Below are 6,746 nucleotides of genomic sequence, written 5' to 3' on the forward strand. Positions count from 1 at the left end.
CTCCCGGGCTGTTCCTAGCACAGACACACACCTGGGGTTGCATCCCAGGATCCAAGGGAACCATGCAAGGGATTCATTTGCCTTTCCCTCCTTCCCTCCCTGCTGGAGCCTCCATTGCCTGGCCCTCAGAGCTCAGCAGTCACTTCCTTCACCTTGCAGAAGCACTGCTGTCTAAAATTAAAATTCCCTCCCGAGGAACATATTTTCAAGAGAAGGGGAAAAACCAACATTAGGTAGAACTTGGATGAATGGCAAGAACCTCCTCCCCCATCCTCCTCCACGGCAAGAGCCACATGAAAAACAAGGGCTCTGCAGAGTTCTGGGGGTCACTGGAACAGGTTCAAGAGGTCTGTGGGGGTGGTAAGCGGGGGGGGGGCCCGAGCCCCCTCAGCTGCAGAATAACTCCCAGCAGCAGCAGAGCAAGCACTGGGTGGGCAGGAAGGGGGAGCAGCTGCCTCCTGCTGTCTTTGTGAGCTTTTAAAGTCCTTTTCTTCACTGAATCATCGAGATCTGCTCTCATTTCCAGTGCTCCACCTGAGCCCGCTTCTCTTCCTGTCCCCCATGCCTGACCCTGCGCTACCGCCTACCCCGATACCCGTGCTAAGCCTGGCCCTGCTGCGCTGCCAGGAGCACTGTCTGCAGCTCCCAGGGCATCCCCACACCTGCTGGGGGCTGAGGGCAAATGAGACCCCAAAACCCCATCAGGAGACGAAACCAGCTCCACCAGTGACTGGAGGCCAGCACGGGAAATGGAGCTGCCTCCACTGTGCTGCCTGGCTGCTCATGGGGGCTCCCAGCATGGTTTTGAATCTTTTTGAAGTCGTGCCAGGACTTGGTGGGTCCAGGGGGGTCCAGCTCAGCAATTTTGGCTGCTCCCCCACATGTGGGGCTGAGGTCTCTCTGAAAAATCCCTTCTACCCCATCTCCTGGGGCTGCTCTGCAGAAGCAGCGCTTGGAGGGACCAGGGCCTGGTGCAGGGAGAAGTGCAGCAGGAGGGGCTGATGCCCAGAGCATCGCTCAGGGGGATTTGGGGGCTACCTTGTCTTAGAAGAGTGATCCAATGGCTCTGGGCAGGGATTGCTGCTCCTGCACTGCCACTGGCATGGCTGGGAGCAGGCACAGAGAGAGGCAGCTCAGTTCACCCCTTGCCCCTGTGGCCTGCGCTGTGGCTGGTAACATTTTAGACCGTTTATCTTTAGGATGAGTCATTTAATTGTAGGAAAGACAGCGATTCCAACAAGTGTATCTTGGACTTGTGTTTTATTTAGGAAGCTCAACTTGAAAAATTAAAAATACCCTTTTTTTCCTGCTCCCTTCATAAATTACTGACACATCCAGCGCTGACGGGCCCCGTGCACTGCCTGGGGATTCATTATCGTCACTTTCAGGGCTGTCACTCTCTCTTCCTCTAGTGAGGAATATGAGGAGCGATGTGTTAATGATACTTTCAGGGATGCCAAACTCACCCCTGGGCTGCACTCACTGAGCAGAGAGGCACAGATCCGGGTGGGAGTCGGAGATGTTCCTAATTAGGTGCTTTTGATACTCGGAGCCTCCTGTCACATGAGCAGCAACTCACACGCGGCAGCTGCTGCATTGCCGACCATGGCACCTTCAGCGCTAACGTGTGGCCGAGCTTCCAGCAGCTTCTCCTGAGGAACAGGTGGGATTTGCTGGCCATTTTCCTCCCTTTGCTCCTTGGGGGCTGACACCCACTTTGGTCCTTCCCCAACCTCACAAACAGCCATGCCAGGGTGCAGACGAAGCTTGCTCCCTGCTGTGCTTCTCCATGTTCCAGGTGGAGGTGGCAGCCATGGGGCTGGTGGGGGCTGGCGCTGCCCGTCCTGCTCTGGAGAAGGCATCTCATGGGCTGACGAACCTGAGATTGACCCTGATGTTTCACCATTCTCAGGTTAGACAGTCCTCGAGGTGCCCCTCGCTGGGGCAGCTGCCGAACCCCCGGCCATGTTCCTTGTGCCTCACACTGTGTATCTGACTAGATTTCCCAGCCTCTGAAGAATTTGGAGGAGACAACAAAGAAGCAACCCCTTGGCTCTGTTTTTATGGTGGGGGCTACATGTGGGAGCCACCCAAACCTCCTCACATTGCCCTGCATGCTCCCCGGGAATCATGGAATCACAGAACCATTTTGGGTTGGAAAAGCCCTCTAAGATCACGAAGTCCAACCATTCCCTCAGCACGGCCAAGCCCATCACTAAACCATGTCCCTAAGTGCCACATCCACACTTCTTTTAAATCCCTCCAGAGGTGGTGACCCCACTACTGCCCTGTTCCAATGCTGGACAAATCTTTTGGTGAACAGATTTTCCCTAATATCCAACCTAAACCCTTCCCAGATGCAATTTGAGGCTGTTTCCTCTCATCCTGTCACTTGTTACCTGGGAGAAGAGACCAACCTCACCCGGCTACACCCTGCTTTCAGCAAGTTGAAGGAAAAATGAATGTTAAAAGCTTATCAATCAAAATGAGTGAACTTAGTATGAAATCGAAGGGAAGGGTTTTGCCAGTTAGGCACTGAAGAGCTCCATGCAAGAAGTGAGTGAGCCTGGAAATCTGTCACAAAAACCACAAAGAAAGGAATCTGTGATCTGTTTTCAGGCCCTTTCTGGATTTCTTACTTTGTTTGGGTCCAAACACCCTCCCGCTTCTACGGTGGGGACTGAGCCAGATGCAGCTCTGGGCACTCCACACACAGCCAAGACTATTCAATGGAGGCACTCTGGATTTCCTTTGGAGAAAGGGAAGAAAAATCTTTCTGACAGGAGCAAGGGAATTGTGGAACCCCTGTCCAGCTTTACGTTCTCTAATACCTCCACTGGAAATCTGAGCAGCTTGGGGGGTTTTAAGGTTTGTATTAAGGGCTTGCAAAGATGAAAAAAGAAGAGGAAAAAGCCAAATAAAATTAGTTTTTCTGAGCAAGGTCAAGTTTTAGTAAGCTTGGTACAAAGAATGAAGTATGTCAGAATCCTCCCAATTGACCCCAAGAAGAACAGTGGAAAATACTTCCAAAAATACTCAGGAATCATTTGCAGAAAGAAGAAAAAGAAGGTGCAGGGCAGTGCCTGCCTTACCTGTGAACCCAGGACCAGCTCCCCTGCACTGCTGCCAGCCCCAGCCCCTCTGGCCTGCTCTCCTCCCCCTGCCACCCCCATGCCGGCTTTTATGGCCTTTCTCGTCAGCCGGCTGAGCCGAGCCGGGCCACAGCGAGCTGCCGCGCTCTCTGCTGGCTTCCTGTTTGCTCATCGAGCGGCTGCGGTAAAATTTCCATTACACACTGGACAGGCAGGGCGGTGGGGAGAAGTGAGGCAAAAAATGAAACCCCAACACGACTCTGTGTTTCAGTGGTTCTCTTGACTCTTTTGAAAATGAGAAAGTGCTGTCAGGTGGAGACACAGGTGAAAAGGGATGCCCTGGCTGTGGGAACTGCAGACTGTCCTCCAGTCTCAGTCTGTCTGCTCTGGGTTCCCCCTCCTTGTCCCCAAGAGGATGGAGAAGTCCTGCTCCTCAGTTCAACAAGAAGATCCTCCTTCCCAACCCCCACACTAAAAAATGTTTCCCAAATGCTGCCTCACTAAGTGGAGCCAAAAGACAAAGCTCTGTCCTGCTCTGACCAGAGGCTGTGGGGTTGTCTGTATCCCTCTTCACTCTGTCTCAGCCAGCAGATCCTCCAGCAACGCAAAACCCAGAGAGAAGGTCTGGAGGAGAGCGATTTATTTCTATCTTTCATTTATCCTCAGTGTGTGCAGAAGAGCCATTTTGGCTGTAGAATATAGGAGGGCAAAGGGAAAGGTGGAAAACTGCCTGCCATGAAAATAAGGAACCTGTCGAAGGATCCAGGCCCATCTGGAGCAGGTGTCTCTTGGTCTGGAGGGGAACAACCCCATGGCTGGAACGAGATGAGCTTTAAAATCCCTTCCAACTCATTGTGGGATTCTCTAATTCAACAAATGCAAACGGAAAATTCACTGCAATGAGCAGGGACACCTTCCACTAGACCAGATTGCTCCAAGCCCCATCCAACCTGGCCTTGGACACTTCCAGGCATGGGGCAGTCACGTCTTCTCTGGGCAACTTGTGCCAGGGCCCCACCAGTCTGACGAGGAAGAACTTCTTTCCCGCCCTCTGTCAGTTTGGAGCCATTCTCATTACCCCTGTCACCCCATGCCCCTGTTCAAAAGCACTGAACTCAAATAAAGTATTTTAAATATCTTTGATGTTTCTAAATGCCTCTGTGGTGAGTGAGCTTGGCCAAGAGTCTCTCTAAGCAGAAGATGGCATGAGTTTGACTTACGGTGCTGCTGAAAATCTTTCCAGTGGCATCAGGTAAACACGTTCATGCGTGGCCTGTCGGATATATCGGCTGATCGCTGTGCACAACATCACTCATTCAAAAGCTTCAAAATACCCCATTTTCCACCACCGTTTCTATACTGACTTCTGAAAACCCGCCTCCGCTAGCAGAGTGTTTGATGCCAGCTCTGACAAAACTCCTTGTTGATAATACATGGAAATTCAGCATTTTTTAACAATTGGCCTAGATTGTGCCATGCAGAGCTGTGGACATGCCAGGTCCAGAGAGCTGTGACACACTGCTCACCCAGACCCAGGTCTGGGAGGTGACCTTGGCAGCACAGCCCACTCCTGCAATGAATTGCCAAGTTCTCAGATGAGTGTTGGGGCCAGCACACGTTTCAGCCCACAAGAACTGTGTCTTTCTGTACAAATAGGAACCAAGCGGGTAACAAGTTCAAAAGGAAAACGAATTTGTCTTCTGACCCACTGTTCCCTTGGCTCCTTTCTAGCCCCACCAAGCCCACAAGAGGGGCAGTCCCCAGCACTGGAGCTCCACATGCCGTTGCCTCAGGCAAGGAGAGATTTCATCTATTTCAGAGAAAACCAAGCCCATCTGCTGCAGAAAGAGAAAACACAACCTGAAAGTCCTCCTCTCAGGTGTTCCTGCCTCGAAATGACTGTGATTGCTCTTTGATGGTCAAGCAGACATTGTTCATCTTTTTTCTGTTGGCTTTTTTTTTCTGTTGGCTTTTTTTTTTAACCACTCGGATCTATTTTTAGTGGTGAGGGGATGGTGCTCAGGAGGCTCTGCCATGGGTCAGATCAGTGGGAGTTTGGGTCACTCTGGATGCCAGGCAGGAAGTGAAGCACAGCCGGTCCTGGTGGTCCTGACATGGGCAGTGGGACCCCAAAGATGGTGGGGGGCTGCAGGTGCTGATGAGAGCAGGGATCTTGCATGGGGAGTTTGGGATCCTGATGGCGGCAGGAGGATGAAGACACTGCCAGAAGTGGGGGTCTTGCCACTGGAAGTGGAACCCCGGTGATGGTGGGCTGCAGCTGAGCCCACAGGCATCTTGTGATAGCAATAAATCAAATATTTTTGGTCTTTTTTCTGTCTGATTTAATGAGACACCTGGAAGTGTGGTTTGCAATGAGAAAAAAAGGACTTTTTTTCTTTTTCAGCCCTTTTCTCCAGTGTCTCCATGTTATGGAGAAGGCAGTAGGGAGGGTCGCCATGGTGTCCCTGTGTGCCGCATGCTCCTGGCTGGGCTGGTCAACAGCAGGTGGGAGATGGAGCAGTCTGGTCCAGGTCAGGTCCTGGTCAGGGTCTACAGAGTGTTGGGCTCAGCCACGCTCAAAAACCACCACTTTTGCCCTTTTTCCCACCTGAAAACATGGTGTGACCCTGATGGGGCGGTTTGGGCTGGTGAAGAGACCTGATGCATCCCCTACCCTGCTGTGACACAGCCTCATGGCCAGGACTGCTCAGAAAGCCTTAGATCGTTATCTTGGCAAGAAAAGAGTGGTTTTTATTGTGTTCCTCCACCACAGTCCGTGGCCAGCATGGCCTCAGAGCCTCCGGCTGGGGGGGCAGTGAGGCACAGGCAGAGGGGAGGGAGGGAGCCGCCTGCCACCCACGCAGTGTTTCCGACGTGGCGTTTGCTGCCAGCAGTTTGTCACAAACAAAATAAATTCTGCCTTGTAGCCCTGAAACTAAATTTGGTCTGATAGCGCTGGTAATGGCGGTGTGAGGGAGAGGAACGTAGCGGCCTGACGGGGAGGGTGAGGGATCCAAGATGGCGCCGTGGTGTGAGGGCAAATGGCGGCAGTGAGGGTGGAAGTCACCAGAAACAGCGTTTGAGGATGAATCAGCCATGGTTGCCTCAAGCAGGCACAGTGTGGGAGGAGAGGAGGTGGCTCCATATATTCCTGTGGCAGGAGCAGCCCACAGGGCGGGAAGGGATGGCTCCATGTTTGTCAGTGGCAGGAGCAGCCACCCTGTGGGAGCTGCTGGCATGGGCACAGGGCTGATTTGCTGAAGCAAAATAATCACAGAATCATAGAATATGCTGAGCTGCAAGGGACCCATCAGGATTATTGAGTCCAACTCCTGGCCATGCACAGGACGAAAAATCACACCATGTGCCCGAGAGCCTTATCCAAACCCTTCTCGAACTCAGACAGAATGGATGGTGCAGATGTGAGGAAAATGTGGCTCTACTGGGGGAAGTGTAAATCTGAGGTAAAAGCAGGATCTGCTAAGCAAAAATGGCGACTCCACCATTGCCCTGGGCTGCCTGTTCCAATGTCAGAGCACCCTTTAGGTGAAGAAATTTTCCCCAATGTCCATTCTAAACCTCCCCTGGCACAATTGTTTTGTCTTGTCCTGTCGCACATTACCTGAAGGCAGAGACTGAGCATACTGGGGAATA

At 52.2% G+C, this 6,746-nt stretch overlaps 1 long non-coding RNA gene across 1 annotated transcript; it reads right to left on the reverse strand.

Annotated features, from left to right (window-relative positions):
* Window positions 1–1,241: 1,241 nt before the first annotated feature.
* Window positions 1,242–3,144, reverse strand: LOC116452735. Its single transcript, XR_004243585.1, has 3 exons — window positions 3,093–3,144; window positions 2,640–2,749; window positions 1,242–1,849 (listed from the first exon to the last, which is right to left on the reverse strand). It is a non-coding gene; the product is annotated as an uncharacterized LOC116452735 (long non-coding RNA).
* Window positions 3,145–6,746: the final 3,602 nt, after the last annotated feature.

Source organism: Corvus moneduloides, chromosome 17 (assembly GCF_009650955.1).
Source record: "Corvus moneduloides isolate bCorMon1 chromosome 17, bCorMon1.pri, whole genome shotgun sequence".
In the NCBI taxonomy this organism is placed as follows: domain Eukaryota; kingdom Metazoa; phylum Chordata; class Aves; order Passeriformes; family Corvidae; genus Corvus; species Corvus moneduloides.